At 37.7% G+C, this 15,818-nt stretch overlaps 1 long non-coding RNA gene across 1 annotated transcript in view; it reads left to right on the top strand.

The window, feature by feature from the left end:
* The first annotated feature begins 3,707 nt into the window (after positions 1-3,707).
* The window catches only part of LOC110361086 (uncharacterized), a 29,678-nt gene continuing 17,567 nt past the window's right edge, over positions 3,708-15,818 (top strand). Inside the window, exon 1 of the long non-coding RNA XR_002417422.2 lies at positions 3,708-3,912. This is a non-coding gene — a long non-coding RNA (uncharacterized LOC110361086). The remainder of the gene's footprint in view (positions 3,913-15,818) is intronic.

The following is a 15,818-nucleotide window of genomic DNA, read 5'->3' as shown; positions in this document are numbered from 1 at the left end:
TTAGTTACAGACTTTGCACAACGATTTTAACACCAGGCTTGACTAGAACAGTTATTTCCATCCAACAGAATGGTGTTCTATTTACCCATTCTATTTTACAGTAGAAATTTTATCAGTTTTAGGAATCATATAGTTGCTATTGCGTTTCATACAATGCACAACTATTTTGGAAAACACTATCACAAGTTACATAAGCAACGATGCTAGCTGCTAGCTTTTTTGTTACAGCTTTGATTTAGTGTTTCTACTTTTATGTTTTTGTCTCTAAGCTTGATAAGTCACTACTTTACTTCACCTCACACTTCATTTAGCCATGTCACATCACATAAATGATGCAATGAAATGTAACATGACATGGAGTTTTACTATAAACTATTGTAAAATTTTAAGACCAAAAGCATTTAAATAGTGGCTGCACTGAACTAGACACAGGAAAAGTGGCAGACATGGGAATCAAGACATCAATGCATGTAACAGCTTCCTCAACAAGAACACAGAATCATAGAATGTTAGGGATTGGAAGGCACCTGGAAAGATCATCTAGTCCAATCCCCCTGCTGGAGCAGGAACACCAGGAACATGTCCAGGAAGGTTTTGAGTGTCTCCAGAGTTACTGAATGCCTTCTTTTTCTCTGTCTACACTGCTGGAGGCTGCCTTGAGGAGCCCCGTACCCCTGAGGCCCCAGAGGAAATGAGGACGATGGAGGAGTCTGCCTTGGTTGATGAGGACTGTGTTAGAGAGCAATTAGGCAATCTGGACATCCATAAATCCACGGGTCCAGATGGATGCATCCGCAGGTGCTGAGGTCGCTGGCTGAGATCATTGCTAGACCACTCTCCATCATCTTTGTCAAGTCTTGGGAAACAGGAGAGGTGCCTCAGGACTGGAGGAAAGCAAATGTAACACCAGTCCTCAAAAAGGTCAAGAAGGAGGACTCAGGTAACTATAGACCGGTTAGCCTCAACTCTATCTCCAGAAAGGTGATGGAACAACTTATTGCTGGTGCTATCTCAAGGCATATCAAGAATAAGAGGGTCATTAGGGGCAGTCAACATGGCTTCACCAAGGGGAAGTCATGCTTAACCAACCTCATAGCCTTTTATGAGAACATAATGAGGTGGATAGATGGTGGCAAAGCAGTGGATGTGGTCTGTCTTGATTTCAGTAAAGCATTTGGCACCATCTCCCACAGCATCTTTGCTGCTAAACTGAGGAAGTGTGGTCTGGATGACCAGGTAGTGATGTGGACTGTGAACTGGCTGAAGGAAAGAAGCTAGAGAGTTCTGGTCATTGGGCAGAGTCTAGTTGGAGGCCTGTATCTAGTGGAGTGCCTCAAGGGTCAGTACTGGGGCCAATATTATTCAATATATTCATCAATGACTTCTATGAGTGAATAGAGTGCACTGTCAGCAAGTTTGCTGGTGACACCAAAGTGGGAGGAGTAGCTGACGCACCAGAAGGCTGTGCTGCCATCCAGCGAGACCTGGACAGGTTGAAGAGTTGTGCAGGGGAAAAAAAAAAATAATGAAATATAACAAGGTCAAGTGTAGAGTCTTGCATCTGGGCAGGAACAACCCCAGGTTCCAGTATAAGTTGGGGAATGACCTGTTAAAGAGCAGTGTAGGGGAAAGGGACCTGGGGGCACTAGTGGACAGCAGGATGACCATGAGCCAGCACTGTGCCATTGTGGACAAGAAGAACAATGGCATCCTGGGGTGTATTAGAAGGGGGGTAGTTAGTAGGTCGAGAGAGGTTCTCCTTCCCCTCTACTCTGCCCAGGTGAGGCTACATCTGGAATATTGTGTCCAGTTCTGGGCTGCTCAGTTCAAGAAGGACAGAGAACTGCAGGAGAGATTGCAGTGCAGAGCCACAAAAGTGATTAAGGGAGTGGAACATCTCCCTTATGAGGAAAGGCTGAGGGAGCTGTGTCTCTTTAGCCTGGAGAAGAGGAGACTGAGGGGTGACATCATACATGTTTATGAATATGTAAAGGGCTAGTGTCACGAGGATGGAGCCAGGCTCTTCTTGGTGACAACCAATTATAGGACAAGGGGCAATGGATACAAAGTGGAACACAGGAGGTTGCACTTATATTTGAGAAGAAACTTCTCAGTGAGGGTGACAGAACACTGGAACAGGATGCCCAGGGAGTTTGTGGAGTCTCTTTGTCTGAAGACATTCAAAAACTCACCTGGACACCTTCCTGTGTAACCTCATCTAGGTGTTCCTGCTCTGGCAGGGGGATTGGGCTAGATGATCTATGGGACTACTATCTATTTATAGATGTACATTTACATTAGTCTAACAAAAATGATAAAATTATAGAAGTCTGAAAAAGTTCATACATATATTAAAAATATGCTATGAGAATATATGCTTTGAGCAAATAAAGAAAGCAAAATTATCAACTTCTCCAATACTTAATGTGCCCTGCCTGGGGACTAATGGAGTAGCTCTAGTGATTACTAACCAACAAATTGGCAGGAATTACAGTAAAATATAACCACTCTAACACACTTCCTTTACATTCTCCACGTTAGATGGACACAGACAAATTGTCAGATACATGATATACTTTACAAAATGAGGATCACAATAACAATACTATAAATTATAACAAATCTCAAAACTGAATTTAGCAAAGTGTTTCTGATTGGGATTGTAACACATTTTAAATGGAAATACAAACAAACAAATACATAATCTGTTATGGGGTTTGCATATTACTAGGAGAAGAAGTAATGGGAGCAGTAGCATTGCTGCTGCTGTTAATTATTTCTAAGTATTATTCTTTGCAGTAGAAATAGACACAGGTATTTTTAGTTTATTAAAGAAGTAGCTAGTTAAACTGAGGAGACCTTCATTAAAATTAAAGGATTTTATTTAGGTTAAAAATCAACACATAATATTTTTCATTTGTAATTTGTTGTATTAACAATTGTTTTTAATATAATTCTCTAAATTTACATTTGTATCACCAGAATTTTATGTTTCAAATATTTATAAAGGTAACATCTGAGTTGATCAATACAGAAATTATCACCTTCTCTTCCTTATGAGAATAAAGTGTGTCTCTATGCAGGAAAAAACAGGATTGGTTAGTAAGTAAAATTCTGTATACGAACAAGTGTGATTAAATATACTCTTAGACTGAAATAAGCTGACTTAAAATGTGTAGAAAGGTAGTTGCAGTAAAGTAATTAATTACAAGTATTTTTTTTGTTGTACACGTCATGCAATTAATACGTGATGTTCTAGAAGAAAATAAATAACACTGTTGCATAGAGGTAACTTCATATAATGCAAGAAAAATACTTCAGAAAATATAAATGTTTAAAATAAAGATGGCATCATATAATACTAGAAACACAAGCATATATACTTGTAAAGTGCTTAATCCAAGGACAGAACTAAAAAGTGATGTTTCAAACAGTTTATAATGTGAATGTTTTGAAGTGAGATCTTGAGACGATCTAATTTACTGACAGGAAAGGAAATACCTCTGTTTCAATGAAAGCAGTCTGTGGCAGAATGCAACCCCCTCCCTCTCTCCCCCTCCCTCCTTCAGTATGGAAGGAGTGGGCAAATCTCCCTCTTTCTCTGCTACTTGAGGCTAACAGCTTCTTTTGTTTGGCCCCAGAGCACCCTGGGCCAGGGCCATTAGGAGAAAGGGAGTGGAGCCGCGCCCAGTGTGGGGGATGTTTGGAAGCTTCAGGGGCACCCACAGACAGTGTAGGGGTGCAGAGAAGCTCCCAGAATGCCTACAGTCAGATCTGATCAGCCAGTATAAAAACGGGACTCTCGTCGAGACTCCGCCCATTGTCACGGGTCTCTCGGAGCACGAGCAAGATGCTGCCGCTGAGAGCCCCCCTCCCCGGGATGGGGACTCCGCTTGCCTTGCCGCCACGTGTGTAAGTAAAACTTCTCGCAGGACTGCGAGTATATTTATACTTTTCGTGCACATATGCACGTATAACTTTCCGTGCACATTTGCACGCATACTTTAAATTATTTCCTCGCACAATCGCGAGTGTATTTTCCTCCCGTGCTTCCACATAAGCACGTGTAGGATTCCGTGCACACTTGCACGTGTAAGTAAATTAACTCTCGCAGGATTGCGGGTGTATTATAAATTTACCCTCGCAGAATCGCGAGTGTACACTTCCCATACTCACTACGAGTGCGTGTATCTCTTTAAAAATAATCCTGCACCATGTTTAGGCAAGTGTGTATTTCTCCGGGACTCAGGGACGGCTCCGGCATTTTTGGGTGAAGCCACGTGCATGCACACTGTGGACCACCTGTTGTATCAGTGGTTGCTGCCTCAATAATTTTCCTCAACTGATATCCGAACCTTTATTTAAGTCACTTTTGGAGTGCTAAAACCCTGTTTCTCATCGGTTTAATAAAGGTTGTTTTGGACCTTGTTGTCCCTTAAATTAACCTACCGGGTGCCTCCATGACACAGTCACACAGAAGGTCTGAAGGACAGCAATAACAGGAGCAGAAAATCTGAATGTTTTTTGTCCCTTGTTGAAGTAATTCCCTCATTCATTGAACAGAGAAGTAACATATAGAAAACACAATTTAGAAAATGCCTAGGAAAAAAATCACTGCCACTATCATAAGAAATAGCTGTCATAATACCACGCCTCATTAATCTAAAGCTTTCTCCAGCCTAAATTGTGAAATAAACTGTTGTATGGCCAGGACTTGAGTCCTGGTTCTCCAGTTTCTCAGGACAGAAATTCATTAGAGCACAACTCTATTTTCTTTGCCTTGATGCTAAAACAGACTTAACATACACATCAAGATACATTGACCATTTTAAGCTGGATAGTTAAGCAAATTTCCTCCAAATATTTCTTAACAGCAATAACAGCCAAATATAGTTAATCATATCAAAATGGTTTCACTTCTAATTTAACAAGTACAGAACACTAATATTACTAGCTGAAAGGGCTCGTGATAAATCATCAGGAGCTAACAGCTCTCTGCCATACATTTTATCACCACCAGAAATCAGAACAGCTTCTTAATATTGACACAAGCCCCATATTTTTTCTGCAGTGATTTCTATGGAGTGAAAATAGAAAATGGCATATTATAAGTGTATTTTTTATTGTAATAGAAAAAGAGAATGAAAGTAAAAAAATAGCCACCTGCCACAGGAACCAAATTAATACACTCATTAATACCTTTTATTTCACTGCTTGCATTCCTATACTTATAATTTCCACAGGTTTAAAGATATCTTTAATTATATGATAGGAAATCACCTTTATAAATTGATGGAGAAACATGGAGCAGCTTGCTATTCAAACCAAATCCTGATTTAATATCAACTATGCAAAGCTCAGAGTAAACCCAACATTGCTGAGATTAGGTTGAGTTTATACAAATTTAATGAGGTAAATATGAATTCTGAATATAAAGTTAAAACCACATTATCCTGTGGAAAAGAGTATCCTGTCATTGCAAATAACATAGAAAATGGGATAAGGATTTGTTTCGTGTTGTTTTTTTTTTTCTTAAAAAGGAAAACCAAATCAATATTCTGATTAAATAATTCACTGAAAAAAATTGTTACTTCCATTGTAATCACAGTTACTCAAAATGAAACAAATGAACAAATGGAAGGCAAAATGGATATGTAAGGGTCCTAGAGAGGGTGCGATGAGAGTGAGAAATCCTTGTGTGCTACCCTGACTGTTTGCAGCATGATGCAGAAAAGTATCCCTGCAGGAACTGGCAGAATCTGTGAGAAGGGGATGAATACAGCCTACTTGCCAGGATAATTGTATCACACAAAGAGGGATAAATTAAGAAGTTATACATGCGATAGACCATCTGTGTCTGTTTTTGTTATTTTCTCCATATACATCTGTTTCTATTCAGCTATAGGGCAACACTCCATCATATTATGCAGACCAGAATAACACAGAAAGTTCAGTTTTGTTGACAAAAAGAAACTTCTCTTCCTAAATATATGGTAAACCAGCAGAGTAATTTTTGATCAGTAACCTTTGAAAATCAAAACAAGAGAGTTGATCCAAATATACTCAAATTTTATGTTTGATATTTATAACTCTGGATTAAGATCTCTGGATTCAAATATGTACTTATAACTTGAGTCAGCTGCTTGTTTTCTGGTTCCAGCTGGAATGGAACTAAACTCTGAAGGAAAGGAGAAATTAAAATTAAAACAAAAAATTCTACACTATGTACATACAGAAGAGAAACCAAAACAGAACAGAAAGAATATCTGACTATAATGGGAAACTTTTATGATTTTTTATCTGACCTCCTGTCCTAGTTGAAAACTGAACTTGAGGACTGCCCCTAGTGTCTCTCTTACCAGCTCCTCTTTTGATCTTGAAGCACAGATTCATAAACTGAACTAGTCAAGAAGTGATTCAGGTCCTTACAGAGTTCAATAATGACCCAGAGTAGTTTTTTAGTACATTTAGAAGTGATTGTTACACCTGTTGCTCATGTAATTTCCTTTTTTTTTTTTTCACCCAGATAATTATGTGTCTGACTAATGATGTTTTAAAGTGCTTTAAAATTCAGGAGTTTATTAGATCCATACAAGAGCTGTAATATCAGGAGATCAGAAAAAAAGAAGTAGAATCTAGTCAAATGCAAGAGCCTTACAAACCTGGACAAACAACATCTGGTTTAAGATTGCAGGGAAGGGTAGAGAAGTGGTGCATATTTTTGCTGGAATCAGAAAACACTATTTCATGCAGCCACTGTGTGAAGCAATTGTGTATGTGTAAAACAGATAGGGTCCTTCTTAACTGTAATTGTGGAAATTGAAATACAAAATTGTATGTAATGTGGTCTGTTACTGCAAATCAGAAAAGAACTCAAGAGAAAAAAAACAAACCAACCCAGCAAATTAAATCTTTGTGTTTGTTTGTTTGTTTGTTTTTGTTATTCTTCCAGCTACTGTCATAAATTCCAGACTTTCTAGATGATCCTAGCAAGCTAATCTTACATATTTTGTAGTACTCTTTCAAATACTGACCTCAATCAGATTTTGATATATTCCTAATGAATAATTTTTTATTCACAAACATCACATTCAAAATGTAGCCAATGTTCAGTCAGTAGTTGAATACAAAAAAGTACCATGCTCTTATTTCATCAGTCCATTTCTCTGCCTTACTGATTTGTAACAAAATTTATTTTAAATCCACGAAAAATCTTAAAAACAATTGGTAAAGACCATCTATCAAAATATTTGTGTGGCTGAGAACCACAAAAAAATGGAGCTGTTACAAGGACTTTAGATGTCAATAGCATGGTATTTGGATGACTTTCCAGGTCTTGGACTGATCCCAGGATGTTGTTAGATTCTAGGATTTTTTTTTTTAACCCTCGTGGCTGACTTATTTCCTTCCACACCAATACTCACATCTAACTAGACTGAGAGACAGAATTGTTTTTAAGATACACGTATTTTAGGAATGATAAAACATCTCTGAATGAACACATATAATGACATTTGAGCAAGAGAAACTATACTGGCAAAGATGTCTTTAAGATTTCCAAAGATTTCCACAATCCATCCCTCTTTTCTATTATAAATGAACACGTGGTTCTATTTTTTTATTACACTATAAGATTATTTGACACACATACAATTGCAAACATAGTTTAGGCTGATTAACTTCTGGTAACAAAATGAAAGAATGGAATGATTGATGTTGGAAGGGACCTCTGGAGGTCATCTTGACCACCACCACCCCTCAGGCAGGGTGATCTAGAACACAATGTCCAGAACCATGCCCAGATGATTTTCAAATAACTCCAGGGAGGGACACTTCGCAACCATTCTGGAAACCCTGTGCCAGTGCTCAGTCATCTTCACAATAAAAAAGTGTTTCCTGATGGAACCTCCTGTGTTTCAGTTTGTGCCCATTGCTTCTTGTCTTGTCACTGGACACCACTGAAAGGAGCATGACTCTGTTCTCTTAGTATCCTCACTTCAGGTATAAATGTACATTGATAAGATCCCTCCTGAGATAATGATAGAAAATATTTATAATTCTATAATACTCCTGAGCACAACATATTACAAAGTCACACATATAATTAAACAGAGATAAACAGTTAAATTTGCAACAGTATGAGAATCTATAGTGACTGAATTTCAGATCTGCCTTCACTATAATTAGGATTCAGACTACTGGAGTCTAGTTCAACTCCACTATCATCAATAAAATTTGGAAAAAGAATTGCACTTGGCCTATATTGAGACGGCAAGAGATCAACTATAAAACTAGATATATAAGTGAATATTCTAAAAGCATTCTATGGGATGACATTTAGATACTTATGATGAGCAACTTACTGGCACTAATTTCCTAGGAACAGAACTAGAAACAGACCAAATTACGCAGAGGACGTAAATAGCAGAAAAAGTAGAGCATTGACATACTAATTTCTCTTTTCCTATGGTATTTTATAGTTTGATAAACTAGTGATTTTTGGATACTTATCAAGAAAGAATGTGGTGATTATACCAAATATCAATCAAACAAACAAAATTAATATTATCTTGATGCAATTATGTTAATGTAAATCATTCTTTACATAACTACTGTTATCATTAAATAAGTAAAATTGTTTATAATAATGGAGGATAAGTAACAAAGATTTCATATCACTGAGAAAGATATTAAGCCAATAACAGTGGGGGTGTAAGTGTACTTTCTGATGAAGACACAAACGGTCTCTTGGGGTTCTTCTTTTAAGTTCTGTAATAAGAACATTACATGTAAAGCTATGGTTCTAAACACAGAAAATATATTTTCTTGTGAAGATATGTCATCAAAGTGTCTGAACAAAAAATTTAATATAATTGCTTCATAATTAGACAGCATCACTGTTAACAAATGTCTCTTGATATCTAATCTTAAAAAAACTCTGAAAGAGAAACTGCCAGGACCCTGGTCCCTTTGCTCCCCCTTCCAAAAAACTCAAGACGTTACCTTTTCCAAGTAATTTCTTTGATATATATATACATATATATATTAAAAAAAAAAAAAAAAAAAAAGAAGAAGGATTCCCAACAACAACAAAAGAGCAACAACAACTGTTTTTGTTTGTTAAGTGTGAAATTTTATTTGAACACATTGAAAATATATTTCTAGTCAAGAAAACTTCATTCCATTTGGATTATCACAGTATCACAGTATGTTTGGGATTGGAAGGGACCTCAAAAGATCATCTAGTCCAATCCCACTACTGGAGCAAGAATGACAAGGTGAGGTCACACAAGAACATGTCCAGGTGGGTTTTGAATGTCTCCAGAGAAGGAGACTACACAGCTCCCCTGGGCAGCCTGTTCCAGTGCTCTGGCACCCTCACTAAGAAGAATTTTCTTCTCAAATTTAAGCGGAACCTCTTGTGTTCCAGCTTGATCTCATTACCCCTTGTCCTATCATTGTTTGCCACTGAGAAGAGCCTGGCTCCATCCTCATGGCACTCACCCTTTATATATTTATAAACATTAATAAGGTCACCCCTCAGTCTCTTCTTCTCCAAACTAAAGAGACCCAGCTCTCTCAGCCTTTCTTCATAAGGAAGGTGCTCCACTCCCTTAATCATCTTCGTTGCCCTATGCTGGACCCTCTCCAGCAGTTCCCTGTCCTTCTGGAACTGAGTGGCCCAGAACTGGACACAATATTCCAGATGTGGTCTCACCACGGCAGACTAGAGGGGAAGGAGAACCTCTCTCAATCTACTAACCACCCCCCTTGTAATACACCGCAGGATGCCATTGGCCTTCCTGGCCACAAGGGCACAGTGCTGGCTCATGGTCATCCTCTTGTCCAGCAGGACCCCCAGGTCCCTTTCCCCTACACTGCTCTCTAATATGTAATTTCCCAACCTATACTGGAACCTGGGGTTGTTCCTGCTGAGATGCAGGACTCTGCACTTTCCCTTGTTAAGTTTCATCAGGTTATTCTCCACCCAACTCTCCAGCCTGTCCAGGTCCCGCTGGATGGCAGCACAGCCTTCTGGCATGTCAGCCACTCCTCCCAGCTTAGTGTCATCAGCAAACTTGCTGATAGTACACTCTATTCCCTCGTTTAAATCGTTAATTAATATATTGAATAATATTGGCCCCAATACTGATTGCTTGTTCTCTGAGATAAAACCTTACTGAAAAGCTGAATCTTTTTCTCTCTTACTGTTATGGTTTAAGGCAAGGGGGAAATAAACTGTGGCAGACGCTCCCTGTTAACCCCTTTATCTCCCACCACCCCTTCCTTTAGATTGGAAAGATGATAAGAAAGATAAGGGGAAAGGAAGAGAGACTTAGACTTCAAGTTGGAGAGTTTTAAGGGTGTTTACTAATGCTACTATAAATAGAGAATATACAAATATACAAATAGACAATATACAAAATATACAAAACCAATCTCAAATGCTCGATGTGGAGTTGGTGTCACTCCAGCATCAGCGGAGCTGGGTGTGCAGAGCTGGTGGCTCCAGCAGCTGCAGCTCAGTCCCCCGGAAGTCATGGGCGGGACTTCACAGCAAACAGAAACCTGGTTGCAGGATGCAGGGCCTGAGGCCTCTAGATCACAGGCAGACAGGCAGGGTCCTCTCCAGATGCCGGCCACGGTCAAAGAGAGCGTGACCCTTGTGATCACCCTCTTATATAGGGGGTATGACAATTATGGGATGGAATACTTCCGTTGTTCTGTTCCAGTCACCTGTTCCATCCACCCCTCCTCAAACATGCCCCTCTCACAACGGAACGTGGGAAAACTTATCAGTCTTTTGTAGCTATCATAGTAATAAATCTAAACATGAGCTTCTTCAGCATTCCGTTGGTCTCTTATCAGCACTGAATACAGAATCCTAGGAAAAATATACAGGCTAAAACCCAGAAAAGTACAGCCACCTAAAAGACCTTAGCCGAAAGAAAAATCACTAAAAGAGAACCGGTTTTGTTTTTAACAAAACCAGGACACTTACTCATTAACTATATGCAAAAAGAGTTTTGTTTGTTTTTTTGTTTGTTTGTTTTGTTTTGTTTTTCTGAAAAAAGCTTCTGGCCTTGTTGTTATCTCCTTATCCACAGCTTGTTTTCTTTAGTTTAAAAACCTCACCATATCAGCTGCTGAGACTGTAAGATAAGTTTTGTATTAGTGTATATTAATGAATATTTAATAGAATGTAATGGTTTGTGATCTCTTTCTGTAAATGTAATTTCTACACTCTTACTTTTGTTCCTGAAATTCTAATTCTAATCATTCTTTTTTTTTTTCTTTTTGGTTGTCAGGAAATGTCATGTGTTATTCCTAAGCTTTGTGATATTAGTTTTATGTGCAGTTCCACTTTCTGTTCAACTTACCGAACTTTCATCTAAACATGGCCTACAGTCAGCAATTTATGTTGGCCAGTGATCTGCAAAATGAATGTCTCTCATAACATGTTTCGACTTCCACAGTTGTACAAATTCCTTTCTCTATATCATCTTGCATCTTGCAAGTGTTAAGCTAGGAAGTAAAAAACTACAGGCACTTACTATTTTAGTTTTTCAACCTTTCATCCCTTCAAGTGGCTTGCTTCTGAATAGGTTTGCAAGATGTATTTATCTTCTGTCCTTTAATAATAGAGTTTGCTGCAGGAAATAATGTTTTATTCCCGTTCCATCAGTTTTAAGCACACCGATTCCATTTTCTTGTTAAAGGTACCCAGACATTGTTATTACCAACACAAATCAAATAATTTCCTACTTTTATCTATGTATATACAGTAGAATTACAACTCTGATGCATAGCTTAGTTGGCCATACAGAATAAGACTAGGAAGCAGTTTTAGTATAATGCACTTAGTGTCTTCAAAACAAACAGACAAATAAAAATGAAATAAATCCAAACATAGAGTATATAACAAGTTATCTGCAACCCTAGACACAACAGTAGTTGTTAACTGGCATAAGTTAATGTGAACTTTCCTCCATTAATATAGTATCTAGCTTAATTAATTTTTTACTCTTAGTCACTAAAAAAGTTGAGTTTACCAAAATCTGTGCTATAAATAGTCTAACCGCCTGCCCTTAATGTGAGTCTAAAGCAAAAGTGAATTTGCTGACAGACATAGTAATGTAATACAGTTAAGTAGAGCAGGAAGAAATGCTACTACCTTGCCATGAACCTGCCTAAAATACTTCTCTAAGAGTAAAGCAGAGACAGGTATAGTCTATGATTGCCTGTCAGCTGCAACTGTCCTCACAAGATCTAAAGAGAGGTGAAATTAGAACGGTTCTGCTCATTGTATTTATTCAAATTATTCCTCCTCCTGCCACTCCCATTTCTTCTATGGTAGGATAATGCCATTTTTCTTTAAAAGAGACACCTGTATTTGAAGAGGGCAACTAAGCTATGTTCTTATAGCCTCTTCTTGAATCTTTATGTGTTTCTTTCCTTTCACTTCATTTAGTTCTTTCCCTTGTTAGGCTGAAGATGAAAAAAAAGAAAATCTTTATACTCTTCTTTTGTATGAGCTAGGAACAAAGGTGAACTCTGAGTCGTTATTGAAAAAATTTTTCTTTTTTTTTGAAGACGCACGCTTCCTAAAAAAATCTCAGAAATAGAGTCCTATCACTGAATTACTTTAAAAACTGGTACTAAAGGGAAAACAAAGAGTTTGAATGTACAAGGCAAATCTTTGTAAAACTAAGAGCTAATTGTTTGTATTGGAGTGAAGGAAATAGTCCCAGACAGCATTAGGAAAGATATAGGACTAAACAGCAGAGATTCATAGAACCAGTTCTTCAGGCTTATCTCACCTGTTTCTGCATTGCTTTTTATCCCATCTTCTAGGAGCTTCCTCAGGAAAAAGGGATGTGAAAAATATACACATGAATTATAAAGTGGGTGCTGTGCCCTTTTTTCCTGTTTGTTTATTTACTTTGTTTTTCAAGTATTTATTGTTTTCTGGCTTGTTTCTGGAGACTGCATGAAATATAAATATTCATTTATTCTAGATCTTTTATTTTGAAAACACTAAGAATGTTTAGAGACATTTCAGTACCTGGGAAAAAAAATAAATAAAAAATACCCAAAAAACCAAAACTCATTTGATGTAGAAAATTAATTTGTCCACCACCTAGCAAAGAATCCAATCAATCAGTTATGAGGTTAGTCACACAAATAAAAGTAATTGGTAAACTAAATTACTCAATGAGTAACAAGAAATATATTTCGTTTATATGGTTTGTGGATACATCAAAGCCCCCAGAAATGGCTAAAAAAATGAGAATTGTGCAGGTATGCAAATAATATCAGCAATAAGCGCCTGAGGGATTCTAAAAGACTGCTCCTTTTTGGCTTCTTATCCCTCTGCTTTCCCATACTGATTCCTCCCAAGTCCCATTTGTTTGCCCCTTTCTTTGCCTCTGGTTCTTCATCTACACATCGTAAATGAGTAAACCTCCCCTCAGATTTGAATGTGATCTGGAGACCCTCCCTTGCTGGCGCTGGCTCAAGATGATGGGTGTTTTCCCCTGTCCATGGGACTGAGAGTCTCCAGTGTCAGCCCTGGGAAGGCCAGAGCAAGGGCTTGTATCTCTGACAGGGTTATTTGGGTTCCCCAAAACTCCATCGTTCCTCTGTGCTCCTTTGTACTGGTAGAAATCAACCTTTAATCATGTAACCTAGCAGTCACCAACATTTATAAACAATTGTTTTGTTTGATTGCTTTAACTAAGTTTGATTAGAAGCTGTCAGAAGTGGCAGTATTACTGGATTCTCATTAGTCAAATAATACTATCAGAATTTCTTTTTTAAACTATAACTTACCTTCTTTCCACATCTCCTTCAGTTCTTTCCTTGCCAAGCAGACAACATCTTTGATGAGAATCAAGCTGAACAAAAGGCCTGTGCTTGCTTATGAAATAAAGGAGCTGTGTGATAAATGATCTTACTATAGATTTTAGAAACATGATTTCAATAAATATGTATCTCTTTAAGATCTGAAAGGGTGTTGTCAATTTTAATAGCAACAGAGGACTGACCGCATCTTAAAGACAGTGTAAAATAACAGCATTTTCACCACTGAGAAATACTCTAACAATCCCTTTTCAGTCCAATGAAATTTAGTCCACATTAATGTGCTAAATCACCTGAATAAGCAACAAGACAGCAGATGCTCTTACTACTACACAAGTCATTGTCATTAAAATGGACAACACATATTCCTTGCTCGTGACATTGTATCTACTTATGCCAGGTTTCTGATAAGAGGCTATTTCCAGGCAGTGGCTCCCAGCTGCGTTGGTTCATTTCTATGCATGAGCTGAATACATGAAGTCAGACTATGCACAGAAGCCAACGTAACTCTACTCTGTGCTCTTCTTAGTTTAAATTTTACCAGACCATGTCTTGTTTCTGACACAGAACATATAACTTCTAGTTTTATTTTCTTTTTTTTTTATTTTCTTCCATTCTATGTTTATACTTGACACATTTCATTATTGAAGAAATGCATTATTTTCACAGAAAAATATTTTATAGAAAATGTTACTGTTCATATAAGAGATCCTAAAGAAATGAAAAATCTGCAACAAATTATAATATGCAGATACACAGAATAGCAGTGACAAGAAAACCAGTCTCATTGCCAGCCAGTTTGCTAATACTGACAACACAATACTCAAGTTTTAAGTTTTCCCAAACCTTGACATTGTTTTTTTTCCATCATCTTCAACTATTCTTATGAGGGCTGAATCCTCATATTTTGTTGTTCAATTGATCAAAAAATTTTGCTATATTTCACAATAAAAATACCTGATGTGCAAACTGGATGGAAGAAACAGGCCTATGACTCATGACTCTCAGCTTCTTAACTAAAAAGTCTGGTCAGCCTCTAACAACATTGAGATTAAAAAAAAAATCCAATAACAAAGGTATTTTTTACAACAAAACAGGAAAACAAAAACAGGGTTGGAAAACTAAGCCACATCCAGAATTACTGATGGTACCTGTCTCTACAAGGGAAATTCATGTTCATGAGTGCTAGAAACTGCCTATGGAAGTACACCTGCATTACTGTCTAATGGAAAATGAATGGGCAGCTCAGAGGAACCACAGCTCTGAGTTTCCAAGCTAAGCATTCCTTTTACAGCTCTGGGGAGTCAGCCTCCCTCTTACTTGGTCTCCTGGCTTGATGTAGCATATATTTTGTGTTGAACAGTATATCTGAACTCCTCCACAGCCTCCCAAATGCACTCTGTCCTGAGATTAATTGATGAGAAGTTTATTTTATGTTTCCCTACACACAGCTTGTCTAACAGCAGGGTAGCACTTTCATGAATTGAATAATCTTATCATCACTGTAGTCAGAAAACTTTGTGAGGTTAAACTCTTAATGGATGACACAAGAACTTTGGCCAGCATGAAATGGACACTTTCATTGAAACGAGAAGTAAAGCACCTAAAGATTTTCAGCATTTACAGCTAACTTTCATCAGAATTAAAATAAAAGGGGAAAAACCTTTAAAATTCAGAAAAGTAAGGTGTATTGTATAAAACATTAAAATTGGAAGATTTTAAACAAATACATTTTCTGCCCACTGTGTCCATGTAGTCCTTTAGCATATACCTTTCAATCCTAAATTAAGTACCATTTAGCACCTTTTACTAGTTCCTCAGGGGAAGCTTTTTACTTTGTCATCTTTTTTATCTGACCTTTTTCTTCTTGATGTCTTTTCAGTCTCTATGTATGCAGAGGCCTCCCTTCCTTCTACATTTTTTCCTCCTCACCTGATCCACATTAATTCCCACAG

The sequence above is a fragment of the Columba livia genome, chromosome 1 (genome assembly GCF_036013475.1).
Source record: "Columba livia isolate bColLiv1 breed racing homer chromosome 1, bColLiv1.pat.W.v2, whole genome shotgun sequence".
In the NCBI taxonomy this organism is placed as follows: Eukaryota; Metazoa; Chordata; class Aves; order Columbiformes; family Columbidae; genus Columba; species Columba livia.
This window is presented reverse-complemented; position numbering and strand designations above follow the sequence as displayed.